Source organism: Gymnoscopelus microlampas (assembly GCF_963454915.1).
Source record: "Gymnoscopelus microlampas genome assembly, chromosome: 10".
Taxonomy (NCBI): domain Eukaryota; kingdom Metazoa; phylum Chordata; class Actinopteri; order Myctophiformes; family Myctophidae; genus Gymnoscopelus; species Gymnoscopelus microlampas.
Window position 1 is genome coordinate 15460552 of NC_139947.1, and position 26669 is coordinate 15487220.

A 26669-nucleotide genomic window follows, 5' to 3' on the forward strand; every position below is an offset into this window, starting at 1 on the left:
TTCCATTTACACGAGCAAACTATAGATTTTGACGTACAGTATAAAGCATAATACATAATACCTTTACCGGTCTCTTTGGTCTCGAAAATCAGAGTAATTGAATTCTAAAAAACAACAACGCACAGTACTCTTTAATGTCTACTTTGTCTACCAGGATTCAGAAATGTGATTTATTTTGAGGGCATAAGTAACAATTAACAGGCAGCCCCTCAGGCATTAATTCAACAAACCTCCGTGTGATGAATTGGTGGGCTATTATTACCCTCGACAAAGGAAACCCTGGCGTCCTTTCATTAAACAGGTTAATAAACGGAAGTCGCTTCAATTCCAAGTTCAAAAAGCAGCCGTCCACAACAACTCCATGTTCTTTTGCGTTCAGATTCTAAAATGTTTAGACGGTGATTCTTCAAAGAAAACCGTTTTACTCGGCTCAAACCACTCTGCTCTTCTTTTCTTCTTTTTCTTTCAATAGGTGCACATATATCTCGGTCACTTGTTATGTTTTTATTTCGCTTTGTTTTTTCTCGACCACAAATGTTAAGAATGTTATTTAGATAGAATATTGTTTAGACAGATGCTAGGTTTGAAGTTTACCTGCTTTCTTTGTGGCACTACATTGTTCTCTCTGCACTCTACTTACAGTATGTGACTATTTACCTTGTTGTTTGTTGACTAGAGTTCATGCTAACTCTGCTTATTCTCATAATACTGTAAGTCGCTCTGAATAAATGCCAAAATTGTGAATTGTGCTTTTACCCATTCAAACTGGGAACGCATCTACAAATGTCTTCTAAATCCTAACAGGTTTATGCCGGTGGTGCTCAAACCTTTTCATGTCAAGGACCCCCAAAATTATATGTACAGTAGTTGGCCGCCGCCCCCATCTCAAAATATTTAGTTCCAGGAACCCCCAGAAGCAAAGATTTAAGATTTGAGCTACACATGTTCGCTTTAAAAAAAATATATATATATATATATGCAAAGATTTGCAAAAATGTTCATGATTTGAAAAAAGAAATAGCCAAAGTATAAAATAATGGTTTTAGCTAAAATCTAAAATGACACGGATGCATTCCCGGATTGAATGGGTTAACCCCATATAGTTCATTGACCAGGGTCGCCCAGGGGTATGTACTGTACTTGGTCCCCTCCTTTTTTCCCCTCTACACCAAACCTATTCACCGAAAATAGCATTGTGATACCTTGTGACCTTGTAGATTGGCTATTGGCTATTTTTGCAGAATGTTTGCCTTTTATGACAAGAATAGGGACGCTAAGGTGCATGTGGTTAATGGAGGATTGATGTTGCAGATGACTTCAGTAAAGCATCACCAGACGACCGTACATCTTGGCTTGAATATCAAATGAGATGAGGGGAATGTGCCAGGCTGGAACATTTATCCAAAAAGTCCCCTTAACCAGTGGTGGACAGGAACATTACTTTTACTTAAGAACATTTACTTGCGTACTTAAGTAAACAAAAATGACGTGTTGTGATGCGCTGTGAGCTTGTAGATCTGCTACTTTCACTGTTATTGATATTTTATGACAAATCCAGGAAAATATTTTCTCCATTTTAATCAGTAATTCAATGATATTAAAAAGAAAATGTACTTTGTAATTTGTTTTATTTTTTAGAATACTTATTAAAGCAAGTACTCCCGTACTTAAACTCGAGTAATTTGTCAGAGCGACTTTCACTTCTACAGATAGTTCTGTATCTATACTTTGACTCAAGTCTTGGAGTTGAGTACTTTGTCCACCACTGGCCCTTAATCGTGTTCCTCCAGATCAAAGAGGGATTTGTTCTGATAGATTGATCAAAGCAGCATATCTCACCACCACTATAAAGCAACACCTGGAATCCTCAATGAGAATTCTGTAGGAGTAATAAGAGCAGTGTTGCAATGCATAATGTATTTGTAAATAATGTTTATGTAAACATCTGCTCCGGGGGGTGCTCCTTTTATATATTTGATTTATTTATCTCTCCCTGCTGGTTGTGGCTGATGTGTTGATCTTAATGGGCTAATCCCGGGGCGTATGAAGAGTGGTCTCCTTGTGTCCTTGACTCTCCGAGCATCATAAACATATTCATAATGAATTAACAAACACTGCATTGGATGGATGTAGCCTTTGCTTTAAATGGAATCGAAACCCTATAGGCCTTTTTTTTGTTGTACGTTTTCCTGTACAGGTTAAAAACTACAGAAGGGTAATAACACGATGGCGGGTGCTGACCTTATTGTACACTGTGATGTAAGCTACTGTAGTAAAATATATTATGGGTGTGGTAGATTTAGTTGTACCCATGTGCAAGCAGTGACAACACTGTTGACTATGGTCAATGCTTTGCACATTAACACGTGTAACGCACGCACGCACGCACGCACGCACGCACGCACGCACGCACGCACTTACGCACGCACGCACGCACGCACGCACGCACACGCGCATGCATGCATTCATTTTGATATAAAATTGATATGTATTGTCCGTTGACCCCATTTGAAAAGATTCTGTGCCCCTAGGGACCCCCATTTTTGTTGTTAGATTAGATTTAGTACTTGACTCCACAACTGTCTCTATATACTGTAGGTGGGGAATAGAAAAAGCTTATTTTGTGAATAGTCATTCTTATACATTCCCTCATTGGGCTAACCTTCTAGCCGGTGAAATAATAGTGGGCCCCACTTTGAGAGCCTCTAGCTTACATCTCAGTGTACTAAGGTCAGCACCTGCCATGTTTTTGCTTAGTTTGTAATATGTACAGGTAAATAAACTACAATATATGTAGGCCTTCATTTCCCTTTAAGTGATGTAACGGCACAGAAAAATCCTGAGCATTAGTTTAACTTGGAGTTAAATCAACACTTAGGATTTTGGCTGTGTTCTTATTAGCCACCCAATTAGCTTTTTTGATGCCCCTTAAAAGAAAGTAAAAAAATCATTACTCTCTAAGTAGTTATTTTGATTGGATTTTTGAAGCGCTAAAATGAAACCAATGCACATAATGTAATGATAAACTTCTCTTTTTTAATTTAAATGTATTAAAATGCTGGTTAAATGTACACAGTGACCACCCAGGCTCTTCAAATTGACCCTATACTCACATATCCTCTGGGAATGTCACAGCTAAATAATTCCATTTCTGGGCTAAAGCCAAGACACTAAGCAGCCAGTCTATGTACTGTAAAATACAACCACGAATACAGATCAGGCTGATTTCATTGGTGGAAGAAGTACTCAGATTAGTTTTTACTTGAGTAAAAGTAGCGATGCCACAATAAAGAAATGCTCCTGTATTCAATATTTGACTTACTACAAAAGTATTGGCATCAAAATATATACTTACAGTACCAAACGTAAATGTACTCATTCGCAGTGGTAGAATGTAACTAAGTACATTTACTCAAGTACTGTACTTATGTAAAATTTTACTTTACTATTTCCAATTTTCAATACTTTTACCTTACTCCACTACATCTCAGAGGCAAATATTGTACTTTTGACTCCACTACAATTATTTAGTTATTAGTTACTTTATAGATTTGAATTATTATTATTACAAAGCATACATTAACCACTTCAGCCCTATTTAAACTTTGGCTATTTGAAAATAGCCGATCTAAAATAGCTGATCTTGTAGATCATAGCCGATCTACAAGATAGCCGATCTACAACGCGTCGCGATGCGATGCGTTGTGAGCTTGTAGATCTGCTATTTTCAAAAGAGTTAATACATTTTTTACAGATGATACTGTACCTTGTGAAATGGGACATTCTGCATAAAGAGTAAACTTACTTTTGGTACTTTAAGTATATTTTGATGCCAATACTTTTGTACTTTTTTAAAATTTTGATTACCAGACTTTTACTTGTAACAGAGTGTTTCTACATTGCAGTATTGATACTTTTACTTAAATAAGAAATGTGAGTACTTTTTCCACCACTGCTGATTTGTGTGTTGCTGGGTAGCTTAACCTATACATCATGTATCACTTAGTACGTTTTGTAAATCTGCAAAGTAACTTATAACTAAAGCTGTCACATAATTGTACAGTAAAAAGTACAACCTGAGATAAACTATTCACCTGAAATAAGTTCTAAAAAAACACTGCTAGTTGTATTATTTACATATCTGCAGATGGCATTACTATTCCTTTTGCTGCAGTAGCCAGATTTTTAAGCTATAAGGTGAAATGATGTTCAATGAAATGCAAATCTAACATCGCCAACAACAACAGAAACTAAAGAAACAATAAAATGATATGTGTTCAGTTTATGCTCATAATGCAAAGTGTAACTTTACACTGTGATGCTATATAGAGGTCTGTGAATAGGTGCGATAGCAGCAAGTAACGGGGGACTCAAATAAAAATCTAAAATCAAGGGCCAGGCCTGCACGGTCATAATTTCAATTTATTATCATTTCCAAACATTGCATCACACTGTATTATAATAACCCAATTACCCTGAGCATATCGATGCAGTCTTAAGATAGCATGGGTTTTTGATAGCTGTCGCTGGTATTAGATTGAAGGAGGCAGACATGTTTAATGTGGATTGTCGTGATGGCGCGCAGTATAGTGCATCAAAGAGACGTCTACACACAGTAAAAAACCTCAGTTTAAATTCACCCATTTGTAACTCGGGAGAGAGTGCAAATGGAACCACGTCCGGTTCCATTCGCACGCTCTCCAAGTCAAATGAACACTCAGGATTCTATTGTCAGCGCACAGAGAATGAAGTGCGCTGGGCTCGTTCGATTTCCCTCCCCGAACCTGTTAGCACAACATGCTACCCGCTGCCCGTGTTGCTGACATGATGGCTTTTCCAGTGAGTGAGCAGGGGCTGCCAATAGCGTCTGGGCTGGAACAGGCTCACCGTGTAGAAAAGAGAGCGAGAGAGAGAGGCTCTCTGCCACTCTATAAATACCCCTGTCACGCTTATATCAAATGGGGCCTGTGCACTAAAGGGCTAGCGTTAGCACCGAGGGTGTTTTTCACCCGCGTCTGCAAAGGTCCGGGGAGGCGAGGGGTGGGGGGTCTGGAAAGGTCAACGTTACGCTCAATAGCACATTGGTATGAGTGGGCTTGTGTATCGACGTTTATCAAGATGGGTGTCGCAGATTAAAAGTATCATTAGAATTAATTATCCGGGTAGGGGTTATCGCCTCGTTCTCCGATACAATTCTTTTGCTATGATGTCCCCGCACGAATGCCGGATGAGTGACTGATTTAGACGTTAACAAAGCGAGAATTATTTGCATGCTTTGCATTCATACCCGCTGTCACCGAAATCCTTCCAGTCTGTTCGTCTCTCCTGGGGATAAATAGCAACGGTATTGTGTTTACAGGCTGTCTATTCTAATCTGATGCATCCACAAATTAGAGCTGAATTTATACATGATATTTACAGCTTTTTTTTCCTCCTCTCTCTCACCCCCCTTCTTTTACTTGAATGAAAGTCGTGCTCCTTGCTGGTGAAACATCCTCGGGGCTCCTCATAATGAGTGCTGTTAGTGTTAGGATTGTTGCTGTTCTGATTTGTTTCCTTGTGGCTTTAGGAAACATTGTTCTCCGAAAAATGGTTCCCCTGAGCCCCCTCGGTGTTGGGGAACCCCTGATTTAAAAGGCAAACATCCCTCGCCTGATTCCACCAGCGGCGCTGCTGCTGCTGCTGCTGCTGCTGCTGCTGCCGCCGTGTGCTGCTGATGATGAGGTTTCTAGGGGGGAAGATGATAATCCTGACACTGCATCCTCCGTCAGTCAGTCAGCCGTGCAGTGTAGATATCAGCGGTGGAAGAAGTACTCAGGTTTCTTACTTAAGTATTAGCAAGGCCACAATGTGGAAACACTGTTAAAGGCAAGTAAAAGGCCTACGTTCAACATTTTACTTGAGTAAAAGTACAAACGCTCTGGGATCAAAATATACTTAGAGTACCGAACATGAAAGTAACCAATTTCAATTATTTCTTTAAAAAATTGCAAATTTGGCCAAATCTTTTGAAAATAAACCCTCTATAATCTCACAACACGCGTTGGGAGCTTGTAGATTGCCTATTTTTTAATAGCATAAAATATTGCTCAAGTGGTTAAGGTATGTGTTGTAATAATAATAATAATAATAATAATACTCAAGTAAAGTACGTGAGTAAATGTACTACACATTCCACCACTGGAAGACGATAACCCTGACACTGCATCATCCTCCTCTGTCAGTCAGTCAGCCGTGCAGCGTTAGATATGGATGTGTAAGGCCCTGGCAGATTGGGAGGTAGAGTTTTCCATCGGTACCTCCGTGCATGTGGCGGCTGTGTGCCTCCGGGGAGCGGCTATGTAAATAATGAATGGCTGCGGGTGTGAAACATGCACAGATAACCTTCAAGACGGCCGCGGATCAGCGCCTTCACATTAGCTGATAGGATTAAGGTTACAATCGAACAGCAACCTCTTCATAAGGAAACATAAATCTAGCCCCCTATAACTCATAGAGAGGTTAACGTGTACAGTATGCTCGCCGATCACCGGATAACGGCGGGGGGGGGGTGGAGGTGGTAATCACTGGAGGCTGCCGATGGTTCGGCGTTGTGGCGATGGTCGCGTCATCACCAGTGGTGGAAGAAGTACTCGGATATTTTACTTAAGTAAAAAGTAGCAATACCACGATATAGAAATACTCTGTTACAAGGAAAAGGCCTGTGTTCAAAATGTTACTTGAATAAAAGGACAAAAGTATTGGCATCAAAATATACTTAAAGTACCAAAAGTAAAAGTACTAAAATGTTTGAAAATAGCAGATCTACAAGCTCACAATGCGTCACATCGCAACGCGTTGTGAGCTTGTAGATCGGCTATTTTCAAATAGCCTATGTATAAAATAGGGCTAAAGTGGTCAATATTTATTAAGCAATATATATTTTATAATAATTTATATCTGCAAAGTAACGAGTAACTAATGTTTAAAAAAAATTGTAGTGGAGTAAAAGTACAACATTTGCCTCTGAGATGGTGTGGAGTTAAAGTAAAAGTATTGACAATGGGAAATACTACAATTAGTACAGTACTTGAGTAAATGTACTTAGTTACTTTACTCCACTGGTCATCACAGCCAAGTAACTGTCCCTCTGTTTCAGTACATCCACATGAATGCCTTTATGACGTCTGTATTATTATCTATAAAATGCACAGATTGCTGCGTGTTAGTGTGTGTCTGTCTCTCGATATGCCCAAGACGACTGACATCATAGCAATGATGTCATATAGTACTGACATCATAGACTGGCATCCATAGACTGGCGTCCAAGTACCGGAAACTGACATCATAGTACGGACGTCTTACATGATGGAAGTCACATAGTACTGATGTCATAGATGACTAACCTCATAGACTGGCCTCCCAAGTACCTCTTGGCAACGGGTACTGCAGCAGTTTGTAATCATTTCACTCAACGTTTGACTTCTTTTACCAGTTGCAGTTATGGATTTGTCCCCATCGATGGTTTAAAAAAAAACGTCGATTTGTGTATTTCATTTCTACATGTTTTTGTTTTGTTCTTTTCATAATCAGGCAGCATCTATGCCCTCATTACACATTAAAATCCAGAGTGTGGACCCTTAGAAATCTTAACGTCCATGTTTACGCCTCCAAAGTTAAATTATCACCCCAGATTTTACTGCATAAAACACCGATACTCAGGGCTTTCTAAAAGCCCCGTGATATTATTCTCCTCCTGACTCTAACTGCTCTCCATATCCAAATAAACAAAACCTATTAAGGAACAGAATGTGATCATCCCGTCTCTCTAAGATCCGTGCAGAGACACATTCAATGAGCATATGGCGGCATCCGCCAGAGAGGAAACAAAGAGGACAGAGAAACAAACTAGCTCTCTTCTCCTATTGCGCACTGGACGCATCGCAGAGTTTGTGTTTTGTTTGCATTGATGCTGCAGCAGATGAAAACATCAGAGGATGCATTTTGCCGAATGACATGAACCGTGAATAGCCCCCTCACGATTACAATGAGAGAACATCGTCTTGGAGAGGCTTTTTCTGATGAATGAACGTCTGCCCGGGTTGTTGGATAGAATGAATCTGAGAAACAAGTGTCCCCCTCTTCTTCTTTGCCGTGTGTGAGGAGTGCACGAGGAGTAATAACTCATAAAACTGGAGTAATTAGCATAAACAGCTGTAACACAATGACCCCTATTCATCAAAGCTATTAGGGCTTAGCATGTTAGAAATGTACATTTCTCTCTGTCTCTCGCTCTCTCTGTGTCTCTCACTCAGACTGATGATGTCCAATAGCGTCTCATTCTTCTTATATTTTCAAGCAGTTACAGTATACACAATGGTATATCATGATTATATCACAGTATTGTTGGCACGACGCAAAGTAGAGCGCCTTAAACGCCCGTAGCCGTGATATAATACATTTGTCACAGCCTTGAGTTGTATTATTGCTTTTATAACACCATTACCAGCGATTAGCGGCGAGATTCAGCCACCGTTTTCACCAAACGCATTATGCTGCTAACCAAAACCTGCTAGCGTAACAGGTGATTATACAACAGAGAATTACCTTCCAATGGGGAGTTCCATTTCGACTCTGTTACAGTATAATCCATGCTAAACGTATATAGTTTGATTTTGAGGAGAGAGAGAGAGAGAGAGAGAGAGAGAGAGAGAGAGAGAGAGAGAGGGAGGGGGAGAGGGAGAGAGAGATCATACAGTGGTGTAACGTGCCAAAAATAGCTGATGCACAAGATCACAGCACTTCGCTTCCACAACGCACTGTGAGCTTGAAGATCGGCTGTTTTGTCGGAGCATAGATTTGGTGAGAGGGAGAGAGAGAGAGGGAGGGAGAGAGAGAGAGAGAGAGAATGGAGGGAGAGAGAATAGATGCGATCGGGGCGTTGCTGTTAATCTGAGCTCGGGGCTCGTCCTGAAGGACGAGTCAGGCGGGAGTCCAGAGCTGAGCTTATAGAGACAGAGGGGAGCAGGTTAATTCCTCCTCCACAGTCAGGTGGATGAGAGCGGCTAAACAGATACAAGGATACAGAGCCGGGGATAATTGAAGTCTGCTAAGAAAAATGTACATGTGCATCCTGAGGGCTAACAGTCAACCCTGCTTCTCTGGCACACTCTGAACACTATCAAGGTGAACTAGGGGTTGTGGCTTCAACGCGTGACCGTTTCAACATTGTTTATTGCTACCCCCAGCTTGGGAATTGGAACAGAGTATTGGGTGTGTGTGGGTGGGCTCCTATAGAGCAGTGGTTCCCCCCCCCCCCCCCCAAGCGGTCCTTGAGGGAGTTCCAGGGTGTCCTTAGCTAAATGAGTTGATATAGCATCAAAATCAGTTCAATCACTTTAACCCTGTTTTATACTTCGGCATTTTGAGAATGACCGCTCTAAAAGTGGGAGTCTATAAAAATGTTTTTAGTTAGTTAAAGGTTATTTCGGTCATAAGCCATATACACATAGGCTACAGTATGACATTTCGTACACTAAAAACAAAAACAATTAAAACCCAAAAAACAAAGCAGCACTGCTAGATGGAAAAGGTGTAGGCTGAAGCTAATGGGTGGACACTCACACAACCTGTGAGTCACACACAAAGGCACCAGATGTCGTTCCTCCCAAGAGCATACTTAAGCTTACCAGAAGTAATGAAACTTCTTTATTGTTTTGATGTATGATGATTTCATTCATTTTTCCTTTTTGCAGTCCTCTTGAATCTGTAAGAGACACCATAATTCATACTGTTATGCAACAATGTTTAGAAATAATAATAATTTGAACTTGAAAGCTCAGCACGTGTTGCAATGCAACATGTGAGCTTGTAGTTAGGCAATTTATTTGAACAAGCTTAAATATCTTTGACATGAAAATGTTGGGAACCACAGAGCAGCGTGTGGGTGAATTAGCTTGCTTAGCTCTGTGTCTGACACTTTGGTAAAGCTGCTCCAGACAGGAATGAATAATGGCCACGCCCGATACCATTGGCAATGGTATCTTTCACCCTCTATAAACTTTCATGTTAGCATTTTGTAGGGGCAAAATGATAGTTTATTGAGCGACACAATCAGAGTGTCATTTCTGTTGATAAATCTGCTCCCCAAACATTGCGACAGCGCCAGCCCTTTTGCCAACAGTCCGTTCAGGGAGCGGAGGGAGGATGCGTGATTATTTTCTGTTCTGCTAGGCTTAATCGTTTATGACACCACCAGTTGTCTCTACAAGGTGTCTTTGTCTTTGACTGTCCTGATTCCCTTCAACGGGAGAGCAGCCAAAGTCGATTTGAATCCAAAAAGGAGGATTTTAAACGGAAAGATAAGGAGGCAGATATGCCTTAATCATCATCTGCTCTTGATTGGAAAATCAATGGCCTTTGATGCCAGAGTGCAAGTCTGCCTTTGGAGTTAAGAGTGTGACAATGACTGTGTGCACTGCAAAATTGGCCTTTTAAACGGCTGTGATTTCTTTGTTGTTTGTTTTGAAACCCATTCTTTAATGCAGTGAAAAGTTCCCTGCATCACATAATGTCTGCCTTGTCAAACAAATTACTTTTACTCTCTCCTGTGTGGAAGCTGTCTTCGTCGTACAGCATGTGCTTGATTTATGAAACAGATGAGAAATTACGTCAGAGAAGTCACTCAGTTCTTCGCCGCAGTACTGAGATATGCCAAAGAGAACATAATATGTCAAATATTATTTGATGACTTCTCAGGTTTGCCTGTATGATTATAATATATATTTTTTTGAATGTGGCATTTCTCATCATACTACACTGTTGTTGATACAAAACCAGTGTGGATATTGCTGCCAAATAACCTTTGTACCGACAGGTTCATACTGACAGTTTGTGCTACCTTTGAATAAATAATATTTAATCATACTATTACAGAGGGATTTTGTTTACTACCAAAATATATAAATGAAAAATAATCACTGAAAATATTCTAGACACTGTAGCTGCTACATGGCCTTTGAGATAGCAGGGTACCATTGGTCATTTAGATTTTCTTTTTTGTTTCCATGGAAATGAATCTTTGCAGCTCGGATGTAGCAAGAAAAAGAAAGAAGAAATCATCAGTGGTGAATTTTAACTGGAAAATTAAAGGTACAATCCACCGCAAAACGTGTTTTTATTTTTCTTAACCAATCTGTATGGTAGAGTTTGTTAATACAATATAACTAGTACATGTGCAGTGGTCGGAGGTCATCTCCCTACTCTTACATTGAGATATTTAGACCTTAGATATATTATTATAAATATTTAGATATTTAGGGTAGTAGGACACCTACCTGTTGGTTGACAATATCAATAAAGTTATTTGAAGCAGATGGCGCCATCTTAGCTCGGACACCGTTGCAATTTCCTCTCTCCGTCGAGAGAGGGAGACATCGGACATACAAAACTTGACATGAAGAATGCAGCTTTAACCTCAGTAGATGTGTTGGCCCTGCAGCATGTCAGATGTGGCCATGTTTCCTTTGTAATATTTACAATAGGAGTTGAAGTTGCATTCTGTCCCCTCATCAATATGCTGGGGATGAGGATTTTTAAGCCTCGGCTTACAGTACCAGACTCCTCTCCTCTCCTCCCCTCCCCTCCCTGCCTTTGTGCCATGCTGTTGTACTCGCTGTGTTTTTTACCAGCTCTGCATATCGATCCTGTTTTATCGCCACTGGCTGCCCGTGCAATAAGCCTGCAGGAATATGGATGAGGTCCAGTCGGCAGCAGGGGATGTTCATCTGATTAATATTTCCTGCGTGAGGATGTGATGAAAATTCACATTTATGTGCGTTATACGCACACTGATTTCTGTGTGGAAAGCATCTGTAATGTTTGATGAGGGATGTTCCTAGCTGGCAGGGAATGGAGTCGTCACATGGACGGCCAGAGATGCTGAGAGCAGTTTAGTGGTGCAGCAGTTAATTGAACAAATCTATTTTAATCGATTATAAAAGATGATCGATTTCCAAAAATAGTGAACCGATCTACAAGCTATGCAACGTGGCGCATCACGGTACATTGCAAGCTTGTAGACATAATCTAATATGTCTGAGTCATTGTGTTTGACCCATCTCCCTTTTGAGGCAATATGGAGATCTCTGTATCTGTCTGTCTACCTATGTCCCTTTTATGCCCCTATATGGAGATCTCTGTATCTGTCAGTTCTTGTCCCTTTTATGCCCATATATGGAGATCCCCGATGTCATCAGTATATGCCCATATATTGGCATGCCCATACTGTATATGGGCATATCGGTCGGATTGGCGGTTCTGGACAACCGCATACCCGAACTACTCAACGGCATGTATATCTTTGTCAATATATAGATGCATAAAAAATCTAAGATAATAAAAAAAACACGCTTGTCGATTTTTCAATTAATTCAATAAAATGAATGGATAGATTAATCGCTAAGAAGATAATGGATAGCTGCAGCTCTAGCTGGTTTGCTAGCAGGTTGCCGGTGCTGTATGGTGGTGTGAGGGACACCACCATACTCTGCACTGTACATCAGTAGGCCTGTCACAATTATTACATCATCGTCTAATCGCAATTATTTGAGATCATCGCAATTATTTGTGCATAATCGTCATAATCGTTTCCATGTTGAAAAATGTTCACACCTTTTCAAATATAAAAAAAAGGTGTGAAAGGTGTGGGGAAAAAAAAACAGATATAGCTGATCTACAAGCTCTCATTGTAAGCTTGTAGATCAGCTATTTCTGCTTTTTTTACTTGGAATTATTAAATATGTAAATCATTTCTTTGTAGGTTTCAGTTATTTGTCATATCTGCCCTGTGCAATTTTTTATTAGGATAATTGTGTGTTTGATGCCAAACACACAATTAAATCGCTAATCGCAATTATTTGAGTGACAAATAATCGTCAACTTAAATTTGTAACCGTGACAGCCCTAGTCAAGGACCCCCAAATTGATGTATTTGAGTGGGAAACGGTTCCTATATATTTCCAAAACAAATGCAAGAATAGCAGATGTACAAGCTCATACATGTGCTATTTTAGAATAGCCAACATATAAATGGATGGAAAGTGTTTAAAATGACTCTGACGCTATATCAACTATACATTTGGCTAGGGACCCCCTGGTACCGCCCCCAAGGACCCCTGGGGGTGTCCGGACCCCACTTTGAGAAACCGCCGGTGTACATAATCTATTGATTGCTATTCAAACGCAGGACTGACAGCAGTCTAATCAGTGTGCAGGTATTAGTGATCGCTATCTCCAAATGGAAATGTCACGATTCAGCCCCTGACCTCCTGCAGAAAAGTACATGCACACATCTCACACCGATCTCCTGTTTGTCTCTCTGCGCCGATAACGGCTTTGTGAATCTACAGCAGCATTATAGATAAACCAGTGGTAGGAAGTAACTAAGTACATTTACCCAAGTACTGTACTTTAGTACGATTTAGAATTTTTATACTTTATACTTCTTCTACTCCACTACATTTCAGAGGCAGATATTGTACGTTTTTACTCCACGACAATTATTTGACGGCTCAAGTTACTTGTTACTTTGCATGTTTAGATCATTAATACAAAACACACATTAAGTGATAAATGATGATTTATTATTATTAGGTTAAGCCAGCAGCACATAAAGTAGTTAAAATCAGCCCACCTTTACCAACTGCAACATTAAAGTGATGAACACATTACATGCATTACTAATTACAATCCAATATGATTGTAAAAAGGACCATTCTGCTTAATGAGTACTTTTACATTTAGTACTGTACGTATATTTTGATGCCCATAGTTTGGTACTTCTACTCCATTTTGAATACAGTTGTGGTGTTGCTACCTTTACTTAAATAAAAACAAAAACAAATCTGAGTACTTCTTCCATCACCGAGATCCAGTTTGTATATAACATTCAATAATTCTGAGATTTGAATAAGAGATCTAAAAAATAGCAAACAGTGGACATGTGTGCATGTGTGTATGTGTGTAAAATGAATTGGACAGTTTGCAGTAACACCCATACAATACTTTGAATGTCTAGCTTTTTTTTTTAAAGCGCTTGGCAGCTGTTGATTGTGTCTTGAATTAAACATTATAATCTCTCTCCGTCGTGCGTAGGAGAGCCGTCAGAGCTCTTCCTAATGGCAGCTCTCTAAACATAACCAAATAACAAATAATAGGCCACCTCCAGCACTATTTGACTTCTCTGGCTAAACGCAATCAATTCACACTAAAGACTTGGCTAGCTCTCACACCAAAACCCAATACGCCTTCATCACATCAACTGCATTATTAAACAGAAGTCAAACAATGAGGTTAAGATCGACACTTTGGCGGCCGCTCCGTACGTCCACGTGAACAGCTTTGCCCTCGACTTCGCCGCTATTGTAATCGAACCGAATAAAAGCTTAATTTTAACCACTTGAACCCTATAGCATCCCTATTCTGGGGCAAACATTTGGCAAAAATAGCACATCTACAGTACAAGCTCATAACGTGTCACACGCGTTGTGAGCTTGTAGATTGGCTATTTTCGCAGAAGAGATTTGGTAGAGGGAAATGCTAACGGCCCTAGTATAGAGCCCGGGGGGGGACCCTGGTGAACTAAGTATATAAGGTTTAAGTGGTTTTTAAGGTCAACGCTTTGGCCACAGCGCCGCACGTCCACGCGAGCAGCGTTGCCCTCAATTTCGCCGCTATTGTGTTTGAACCGAATAAAAGCTTCATTTTAAGAGAATTACCTAACCTTAACAACCACAGTATATAGGTATGGAGTGTTTTGTCAGTCGCAGTTGTTGAAAGTGGAGTAGTGGCTTATCCCCCGGGGGAGCGGGTCCATCAATCAAACGGCGGTGATATTTCTTTCATTTTTACCTATAATAGCCCCGTTTCCTGTTGTGCCTCCTGGATAAGATTAGTGATTGAACACCGGAGCACACTGGACCTCTAGCGTGTAAGCCACTCAAGATACCTAGATTGAAAAGGTGCCCGTGCAGTCTGCAGCCCCCTGTGAACCTTCCCTCAGAAACCATGTCAACAACGGGAAAAACATGCTCGTCGTCGTGCTCCTTTAACGCTTTCGTGTGCGCTGGCCCCGCACGGCACGCCGGCAGACATTGTTTACCACCGCGCCGCCATTCCCCTTGTTCTGAATATGTGGAGCATTCCAGGCTGTTTGCTCCATCCATCTAATGAAAGAAAATTATGAATAGTCAAACAATTGCGGCCGCTGGAGCATGTAACTAATTGGCTAGCATTGATTAGTCGGCTCGAGCCTGTCGTTTCTCAATTGCTTTTCGATGCGTCTCACCTGAGCGTCGTTGTCATTTTCACAGCTTGCTTATTTATTCATTTATTTATTCTTACACACATGGAAACCATATGGAGCCCCCCCCCTCCATGTGTTCATATAGGGTCTGTATTTATTATCGGTGGGTGTACTGTATACATTTTTCCATGCCCGCCATTTGGTGTTTGTTTTGCCTTTTGTGAGGACGGCTATCGGTGTTGTGTTCTAATCCATATGACACACTGTGCTCCCAGCGTGGCGGTGTGCTCCGCTGTGGCCGCCCTACTGGGTGAATGTAATGATTGCAGGTGTGTATGGAAGCCACTTGTTGGCTTGACAGGACACAAGCTTGAGCGTGCGCACACGCACCCACCCACACACACACACACACACACACACACACACACACACACACACACACACACACACACACACACATGCACACACAAACATGGTTTTTATTTGGAGTGATGAATCTTTTTGCACCTCCCGGAGTTCAAGCGACTTCAAATTGCACCTGTACCGATGTTTCATCTCGCTCATGACCTCCTACTCCTGCATACTGTAGATGTACCTCACACACACACACACACACACACACACACACACACACACACACACACACACACACACACACATTAGTCGGCACCTATATGAGAACGCTTCCAAGATGTGACGGTGGATTCATGTGGAGTGTGATTTATTAAAGGAAATATTTATAAAGAGCAATAGTTCAACACTCTATTGCTGTATCCTCTGTGGATATTTGGCTGATTAATGTTTGGATTAGAGCGCACAGTACGGCACAGTACGGCACAGTACGGAGAGACTTCTGTAAAGTTTGCATCTGACTTTCTTCCTGTTTTCTGCGCTGCGTATTCATGTCACACTGGTGTGAAACGACCTTTGCTGGTTCTACCTCCACGATATGGCGATACGACCAAAATCAAAGTACAGCATGACACACTATATACGGTATGTGTGTGATATATAGTGCAGCGAGACAGTGTTTCTCAAAATAGCGCTACTGTAGAGGTCTACTGTAGATGTCCCTAGATAGGTGGCTAAAATTGTCCTGAAAAGAAATGACATAGAATAAAAAAGAACAACAATTAGATGTTTTACTTTGAATGTAGCACACTGCGCTGTTAATGTTGCATAACTGTTATAGCTGAGGGTCATTGGGCTGAAAGTATATATGTATATAGTTATTTTTTCAAAGCATGAACATGTCTTTGAATCCTTTAATGAATTAAGCCTGATGCCATCGTACGTAGAAAATAGCAGTTCTAGGGGCGACCCGATAACCGAATGGTTAGGGCACAAACAGTACTACAAGGGTGCAATGCTTTGATCAGTGAGTCCCTGGTTCGATCCCCGGTTCGACCGCTCTATTTTCCGAACGTCATCCCGCCCTACCCTCTTTATTTCCCTGTCTCTATCCACTGTCGCTGTCAGTAAAGGCAAAAGAAATGGCCAAATAATATCTAAATACATAAATAAATAAATGGCATCACGTTGTGATTTTGTAGATCTGCTATTTTCATGTAGGACATAATTACACTATGGTTAACCCATTAAGACCGGGAACGCATCTTTGTCATTTTGGATTTCTTTTGCTATTCAAAAATAGCAGATATACAAGCTCATAGCGCGGCGCTACGGGCTTGTAGACCTGCTATTTTTTTAAAGTTGTGAAAATGTGTGCAAATCTTTGAATATATATATATATGTTTTTTAAGTGAACATTTATAACTCAAATATTTGCTTCTGGGGGTCCCTGGAGCTAATATATTTTGATAATTTTTGGGGTTCTTGACATGAAAAGGTTTGAGAACCACTGACGGCAGCATATAGGTTTTTTCAAAAAAACTGTTAGGATTTAGAAGACATTTTTGTAGAATCGGTGTCGGGTCTTAATGGGTTAAAGTGGTTAAAACAGGATGCACCTCCATATTGCAGAGCAGTTCAGAAGACGATGCAATGGGTGGGGGGTGGGGGTAGCCGGCCGGCCGGCCTGGCGCCACATATGGGTGCGTTTGAGTGTTTGTTGTTCCCCCGTGTGACCATAGTGATGAGGTGTTCACGGCCGTGACAAGGCCTGTGTGTGTCGCGCCGAACCGTGATGCTTCTATTGCTTTCTAGTGGCTGTTTGCTCCCAGGAACCAAAAACAATATGCTGTAAATTGCGCCACGGCCTCTTCAGGTTGATGCGCTGGCCGCGAACGTGATGTGATTGGGTATCGATTCGCCGCCGCGACGCTAAAATTGCCTGCCTCCCGGGGCCCGCAGACAGAGACGAGTGACGGCTTCAGTACAGGGACGGGGAGAGAGAGTGGCGTGCGTGGCGTGACGGCGAGAGGATGCCTTCTCTTCACTGTCCTCTTCCTCCTCCTGCTCCTACTGGTTGCAGCTGCTAGAGCAGTGGTTCTCAAAGTGGGGTCCGTGGACCCCCAGGGGGTCCTTGATGGGGTTTCATGGGGTCCCCACTCCAGCCAAATGATTGATAGTTAGGAACCAAATTGACCCTTTTGGGTCTGTAACTCTGAGAGTGTACAAATGGAACCAAATGGACCCTGACGGGTCCATTTGGTTCCATTTGTACACTCTCAGAGTTAAATTAACACTGATGATACTACAGCATGGTAAATGGTGCATTTATATAGCGCTTTTATCCAAAGCGCTTTACAAAGATTGTGCATTACATTCACCCATTCACACACACATTCATACACCGATGGCGGAGGAAACCATGCCACCCACCAACCTGCTCATCGGGAGCAATTAGGGCTTCAGAGTCTTGCTCAAGGACACTTCAACGCTAACTCTGGAGGAGCCCGGGATCGAACTGGGAACCTCAAGCATAGATTGGGGGTCCCGGAGATCAAAATGGTATCAAATACAGGTCCGTGATCCCAATGCATATCAAATGCTGGGGGTCCTTGAAAATTAAATGGTTGAGAATCACTGCTATAGCCGTAAAAAATCTTCTCTTACGGGGGTCCGTCAAATGGGGGCCCGTGGTCTAATATTATGTGTCAATTTGGGGGTCCTTGACATGAAAACGTTTGAGAACCATTGTGCAGAGAGGTGCAAAGACAGGAGAAGACCACCCACCCACAGCGCTGCGTTGCGACACCATCACTATGCTACACACACAGTAATCTAATGCGTGATTTATTCTTGGTTGTCGCACCCCAGAAATAGCCGATCTACAAGCCCACAACGCCTTGCAACACCAATGCGCAGCTAAGTATAAATCAGGTTTTAACACAGCGTTTCAGCCATGGCTGTCCAGTTCCTAGACAAATTTCTGTCCCTTTTTTATAAAAAGCTTGTACTCGTCCTCTTTCTATTAAAATGTGTGGTATTTGCACATAGACAGTTTTTTTTTTTTTTTTTTAAATCTGTTGATGTTTTAAAACGTTTGCGTCGCTGAACAAAGTCGCAGAGGCTTTACAATTGAAAGTAGTAGTGACACAGTGGTGTCAATCTGCATGTGATTAAAACATGCCCCGGGATCCTGCTGGAAGATGAATAACGAGGGAAGAAATTGCTTGTGTAATGAAGAACTGCCCAATAATCCTACTACAATTAACTCCCCTACATGCAACATGCAAACCAGTCATGCTTCATCTATTAGGACACCGTGTCCAGCCGAGGTATCTGAAATTCCATAGCCTAACACTGATACAGAGTTTCTGCCGGAACTGGTATTGTATGCAATGTTGTTTTAACAATAGATAGGCCTATTATCTGTTCCTTTTTTTAGGTTCCTCGCGGGTATGTCTATGTGCTGCCTAGTTGCGTGGTAGCTAATGCATATGCATAGTGCGTGTGCTGAATTATTGAAGAACTAAATTTTCAGCAGACGGGTAGAAATCCTTAGGATTAGTGGTAATCAAATGCACTCTTCAACCTTTTGAGTTACTCTCCGAGCGGAAAGGAAAAGTGCAATATAGCATTCAGAGCAGCAACTGCTCTGTCTAAGTCATGCATTGACCCTTCTGTTAGCACCAAGTTTAAGCCCGACTTATACTTCTCCGTAAGACGGTGACGCTTGCCGAAAATAGCCAATCTATAAGCTCTCAACGCATCGCATCCGCGACGCGCCGTGAGCCTACAGATCAGCTTTTTTCGGACCGCGACGCCGTCGTACGGCGGAGCCTAAATTAGGCATTAGTTATTCGTGTCAGAACTTAATACCTATGTGGTGCTCAGTCTTTAACCTCCTGGATTGAGGGAATTACTCCTTTTTTTTGGGATGGCACTCCCACCGTGCCGACGCAGGAGACAAATGAATCTCCTTTTTTTTCCTAATACCGCTTAGTAGATGTGAAATGTTCTTTGTCAAGACTCAGCACGAAATTAATTCATAGTTTAACATTTTCTCCATAGCACCGCCGAGGTCAAGGGAAGACTCGATCAAATAAACACGAATCGACGAATGAATTTGCAAGATATTAAGTTTAAATTTTTCCTTTTATTTGCCAAAAATTGAAGGAACGTCTCCTTGGCAGCGCATATGAGCTAGGTACCCGCTGTGCCAGGCGTCACTGTGCTACACGCAGCCCTTTTCCTCCGGCTCAGCGGGTGTTGATGCCCAGAGTGGAGACACTTTCCTCTCCAGGCGGAGGAACAAAGCATGATTTAAGGAGGAGGGGGGTGGCAGTCGGTTGATGTATGTGTGTTTTGCTCCACAGATGAGAAGTGTGATGAATGGATAGAATGGCGCCCCAGTGTGCCGTGGCACAGAGGAGAGCGAGGAGGGCTGGTGGTACCTGAGAGAATCAGAGTCAGGCTCTTTAATCACGGCTACTTTAAAAGTGTTTTTTACAATAATATCCACATGGTGCTTTCATGATAAGCCCTGATCAAGCCGGGTTGGAGTAGCCACCAGACCATGGAAACAGGGGGGAGGACGGGGAATCGAATGGGCCATACCATAGGTGAGTGGGTAGAGAGGCCGTCTGGTAATCAGAAGGTTGCCGGTTCGTCCCAGTCTGTGTGGAAGTGTCCCTGATGAAGACACTTAACCCTTCTGCTCTCCAGGGGCTGTATTGATAGCAACCACTGCTCCCAAGGATGGGGTAAAGGTAGGGTAAGTGATATTTGTGTTCAGTACCAGGAGTCTCCCTGCCTCTCCAGCTCTTTAATAAACAGAAAATACATTTTCTAGTGGGTTGCAAAATGTCAGCCAATCAGGAGAGAGTACCCATTCATCAGCTTAATTTTTATGGTGTTCGAGTTCCAATTTTGTCTACTCATCTCTTTGTGTCATCACTTCCAATCTCACTTGTTTAATCTGTATCCTCTCTGAGTTCTCTATCCTGACTGGATAAAATTGGTATCCCAACCTGGAAAATGCATTTTTTGTTCAATAAGGAGCTGGAGAGACATGGAGACTCCTGTTACTGAACAAACACTCTATAGCAATGAGTACTACAAGAATATAGAGCTATTTAACGCTTATTTTAACCAAAGCAAATCACTTACCCTACCTTTTTAAATGCAGATAACAAATGTAATTCATGGCAAATGCCACAAGGGCATGGGTAGTTTCAACTATAAATTATTAACCCTCATTGACATCAATATAGCTAAACCTCCTCTTGTGTTTGGTTCAAAGGGAAACAGCACATTGTTGTAGCACATATCACTGTATGTACTATAGTAACTATACAGGACAGGTGAGGTATATAAACTATGCGTGTGTGTGTGTGTGTGTGTATGTGTATGGCCGTGCGTGCGTGTGTACATTTGTCCTGTCAGATCATTTGTTGTCGAGGCTATTAATTCCCAGCAGTCCTCTGCTCCCGTTGTGCGTTCATTTGCTGATACCTACGGTCTGTTATTAGTCTATATGCCTACTCTACATGTTGGTGAGAAATATTGACATTGTCAACACACTGCTCATCGCTCTTGAACATAACGGCGCGCGTTTACATATCAGGTGTCAAACGTAAGGGCAAAATTCATCAGCTCGTTCACACCTCAGCGATGCGGTGATTGCAGCCCACCCTTGGATGCAGATTGAGGAAGAGAAAAGAGACGATAGAAAGGCGAGTGAGTTGGCCTCAGCTCTGGAGCTGACCCAGCCATTTTGAAGCGCCATGTTCCACAGAAGTATTGACCGGCTCTTTAGTGTGCATCTCCCTCAGGGCCAGGTAATTGTCTCGCTGTGTTTCTATTGTTTAAACTAACGGCATGTCGGCAGTGTTTCTCCTCAAATCAACCAATGGAACCTTCACTGGGACAACGTTGAAAGACGAACGGCACCGGATAACAATCTCCAGGTGGGGGAGGGGGGGGCTTCAACACATTAAAGATCCTGTGTTCGTTTAACTCCGAAGAGTACATTTCCTTCAGAGTTAAATTAACACTAAGGATTATACTGTAAATGCTCAGTATCTCTTCGGGCTACGTTATGTAACTTTTTTTTTCTTGATTAACGGTGCTCCACTTTGGATGTGCGATATAGATAGACCTTCACAAATGTTTTTACTTGGAAATTTACAGACTTGCAGATAGTACTGGAGGAAATAGGTGATCGCAGACTCCAACATGATATAGTATGGTATGTATTGGTATTTGATATGTAGAGCAACCACCAATTCTGACTTCATTGGAGCATCTATCCTCATTACAGTAGTATTGACAGTAGCCCTGACATCTTTATTATTAACAAATTGCAACCAACCAAGCGCCCCCCCTCCCCCCCACCTCCCAATCCCCATTTTTGTACTCTAAGTTAGCATTAAAATCTGATCTGAAAGCAGACCTTTTTCAATTTGTAGATGCAAAAATATTACTCTGTTTATCTTTTGATGACTTGCATCGAATTTGGAATTAGCATATCCTACTGAAGTGTACAGTAATTTGTCTTTGATGATTGGTTCGTCTGTAATAGATGGGGGATTTGCCTGGCCTCCCTTCTATCCCCCTATCCCCCCCCCCCTCTCTTTCTCTCTCTCTCTCTCTCTCCCTCCCCCCCTCCCTCGCTCTCCTCTGCTGGAGCTGCACATGGCATCTTTGAAGTATCTTCTTTGACCATCAGTGCAGCGAGGAAGCACTAATATTATCCTGACCTGAAATGAAAGGGATTATAGCTTTACAGGTGATGTTTTTGTTTGTTTGTGTTTTTCTTCCTTTAAAAAAAAAAGTGCAGGGACTTGGATATCATCTAAACTTTAGATTATACACATACTTTAGATTCTAAAGACGTATTCCACAGTGTAAAATCCCCTGGAGCTTTTCAAATGTTTTGGTGGTTGCGTGCGTGTGCGTGCGTGCGTGCGTGCGTGCGTGCGTGCGTGCGTGCGTGCGTGTGTGTGTGTGTGTGCGTGCAGGAGGCGGCTGACGCCTGATCAGTGAGTCTGCATTCAGAGCATCCATGAATCTAGCTCCCTCCCTCCAGCTTTCATCCCCCCACCTACTTTTCTCAACATTTTTACCATATAGTCGATATAAATGTTAGTGAATGATTGGGGGGGGGGGGGGGGGGGGGGGGAGAGAGAGAGAGAGAGAGAGAGAGAGAGAGAGAGAGAGAGAGAGAGAGAGAGAGGATTGTTCCAATTTCACAGCCAAGAGCCACATAGATTGCTTTTGTTTTATTGCGGGCATAGGTGGCGCGAGAACTTTGCAATTATTTGCACAATTAGTTGTAATTATGGTATACGCATTTATCTTGCGCGCCCAAGAAGTTTTCCCCTCCCTGTGTATTCTTCAGGGGGAGGAATGGGATGAATTAATATAGATTGTTTTCTCCAGAAAGTGCAGCCTGTTTTGGTTGACGGCAATTAGCGGCTAATACCTGTGAGATCTGCCGTCTGCTCGAGCCCCCCCGTGCTGTTTGCAGTTCCACAATGATCAGACAATTAATGACGGGTGGAGAGTTCTGGCAGGACGACTCCCGGTGCGAGGCGTTTGTCACAGTAGTAGGCGATAGCATATATAGCCTAGCAGTTGTTGTTGTTGTCACGGCTGAGCATCTCCCCGCTTTTGTGACACGTAGACGATGATGGCGGTACATATGCTCTGCATGCTTTATCTCAGGTACTGGAGCTAATCACACACAGATGCAGTCGCCTTAGAAATGTACACACACACACACACACACACACACACACACACGACACAAACCCATGGCTTTGTGGCTTGTTTGTTGCATACTCACTTTCCCTACACTACAAAATGATTTAACCACTTAATGCCCTATACAGTTTACTTTGTTCTACGACAAATAGCTAAAGTAGACGATCTATGCCATCACAACCCATTGTATTGTATCGCAATGCTTTGTGAGCTTGTAGATCAGCTGGGGAAATATAAATGTAAATAAAAACATACATTTCATAAACATACAGTAATTATAAAATACATGTACATTCAGGGAAATATTTTGTAAAAATATGGAAAATCTAAACAAAAAATAGCAAACCAAATCACAGTGCATTTACTTGGTAAGGCAAGGATTATTGAGAATTCTGTGTGATCTCCTCAAAGCACCGCACTCACAATAAAAATGAGGATCCATTCAAAGATGCACCCACCCTGTTGTTTGGGTGGGAGAGACGCACGCTGAGTGTTCATCACTCACATCTCCTGTTGTTTGCATTTCATCTTGAGCCGTCAGCGACATTCATGATGTGTCTTTCTGTCTATCTGGCTGACGCGGGTGACAACAGGTTCCTCCCGAGCGCACGTCAGTGGAATTGTAGGTAAAGGAAGGATGAGTCTGTCTTTTTTTTCCCTCCGGCGTCTGATGTACTATGACATGACATGCTAACGGCGGAAAACAGCATCCATTTTTTTTGGGCTTCAATAAGATATGAAGAATCAGCTATTCAAGAATGAGGTGGCGGCCGAGGGCGTAGCGTGGCGGTCCAGGCACCCTAGATTGCAATGCCAGCCCGACAGCGTGCCGCGGGTTCGACTCCCGTTCCCGACGACCTTTGCTGCGTGTCACCCCCCCCATCTCTCTCCCCATTTCCTGTCAGCCTACTGCCTTCCCCATCCCTCTCTAAATTAAGGCATAAACCCCCCCCCAAACAAACTTAAAAAAAGAATGAGGTGGCGTACTTGACCGCTTTCCTCCTGTCCGTATTTTGGGCACCATAACAATTTAATGCACTATGTTTTGCTCCTCCCAGATATGATTTACCTTTTTAATAGTCTGATACATATTACAGTTTGAATACTGTATGTGATAATTCTACCACATTTTAATATGGTGTGCTACTTTTTCATTAATATAAATATATTTCTATTGGTGTCGAATCTTGCTGACTGGGACTTGGGGGGCCATGTTCGACTGAAACAGAGCTGCCCCATATAGACTTTTTGTTTAGAGCCCCAAAAAGCCTTGGCCAAGCACTGGCTACACTGTAACATAAACATTTGCAAGCTCACCGTTGCTTATGTTCGCATTTTACAAGCATAAGGGCATTAACTTTAACCACTTCTTAAACTCTGTATACTTCGTTGTACATCAAATGGCAAAAATAGCCGATCTAAAAGCTCACGTACGCGCTGCATGTTAGAGATCCTGTTAGATCTGCTATTTTTGACAAATGTTTTACTAATATTCATCCCTTTTTGCTAATGTTCACCCCAGAACAGGGCCGCTATGGGGTTCATGTGGTTAATTTCCTCAGACGAACGAACATGAGGCAAACTCATTTCCTGTTGACAAGCAAAACACACATCACAACGCAACGCTTCATCAATATAGAACAGAGTGAATTCCTACATCTACTACGTATATAGTCCCATTGAGATGCATGCAATGAACCCGATATTATTGTTCCTGGCAAACAGAAGCGTATGAAGAAGGCTGGTAGAGAAACACCCCACCCTGTTTGAGAAAGCCTTGTTAGAGCCTGAGGATTATGTTCAAGTTACATGCGAGTGGGGGGATGATAAAGGAGGCTGCATATTGGGCGTCCCTGAGGAGTGCTGAAGGACTATTAAGTGCTTTTTCACAAGTGATCTTTGGGGTTTTTTATATTCGTTGACATTTTTAACATTTCGCTTCCTCTTCCTCTTTCCACTGCTCACACTAACAATCTCAGATAAATACATAACTTTGAAACATTTTCCTTTTTTTTCTTCCGGCTTTACAAAATGTGCAAGTTTAAGGAGGAGGGCTGCTTTTTGAAGTGAAGTGAAAGTAGTTTTTTTTTTTTTTTTTTACTGTTATTTCATTCTTTCTTTCTTTTCTGAAGAGTAAATGCCTCAGTTGTCTCTGATGCGTGGGAACCTGTTTTCTAGCATACTGTAGAAAACATCTTATATTTGTATTTAATAAATAAATAAATGGCATTGCATGCACTTTGTAGTCCCTAAGACTAAAACGAGCCATCAAGGACAGTGTATGCATGTGTGCATGCACGCGATGTGTGCATACATGCATGCATGTATGTGTGTATACAGTACTATACAGTATTTACAGTATGTAAGCTAATCTCTCAAACCACTGTAGCCTACGTCAGTGCAAAATGTATTGAGCACACTGCCAGTAGGACCAAGGAAGTCAATCCCCGATTGTTGTTCACATGTAGTGAATTCATAAGCTCAGATCCATCGCCCCGCTGAACCGAACTTCAGCGAACTTCAAGACTGACAGCGATATGACTTTATCAGCATGACATCAGAAAGTCACAGGGAAGCCACGTTGTTATTAGGAACTCTTGATTATTCTTAGTTCTGCTCTTATATCTCTACTCTTAAGTGTAATTCCTGTTTCCTGCTTACTGCTGTTGCTGCTACAGCATCTGAATGACCCCACAGAGATCAGAGATCCTGTGAGCCATCAGGATATTATACTGTAGCAAGTGGGTCCCCAAATAATTGCCAAAACACTAAGACTTTATTGATAAAATGACATATTACGCCGGCCGACCTCTGTCTGTCTGTCTGCCACCATGACTCAGCCATAACCACACTGTATAAGGAGTTCCCAATGCAGCTATGCCCAAATATGGAGTGTGTTGTCTAAACTCAATGTGTCGTCATGGCATCAGGCGCAAATCAGTCAGCTCCATATGGGCACAAAAGGGGGCATGCACATATATGGGCATATACTATACTGATGACATCAGGGATCTCCATATATGAGCATTAAAGGGACAAGGACTATACAGAAATCTCCATACATGGGCATAAAAGGGACAAGGACTGACAGATACAGAGATCTCCATATGGGCATATCAGTCGGAGCCTCTAGTATATACAAAAAAAAGGGTTAGGGTATGGAATATATGGTATTCTTTTTCTTTAATACCTTGAAAAATAAATGTTCATTGTGGTACCAATAAATAGGAATTTAAGGTATACTTGAACCATGCCGGAACACAATCAATTG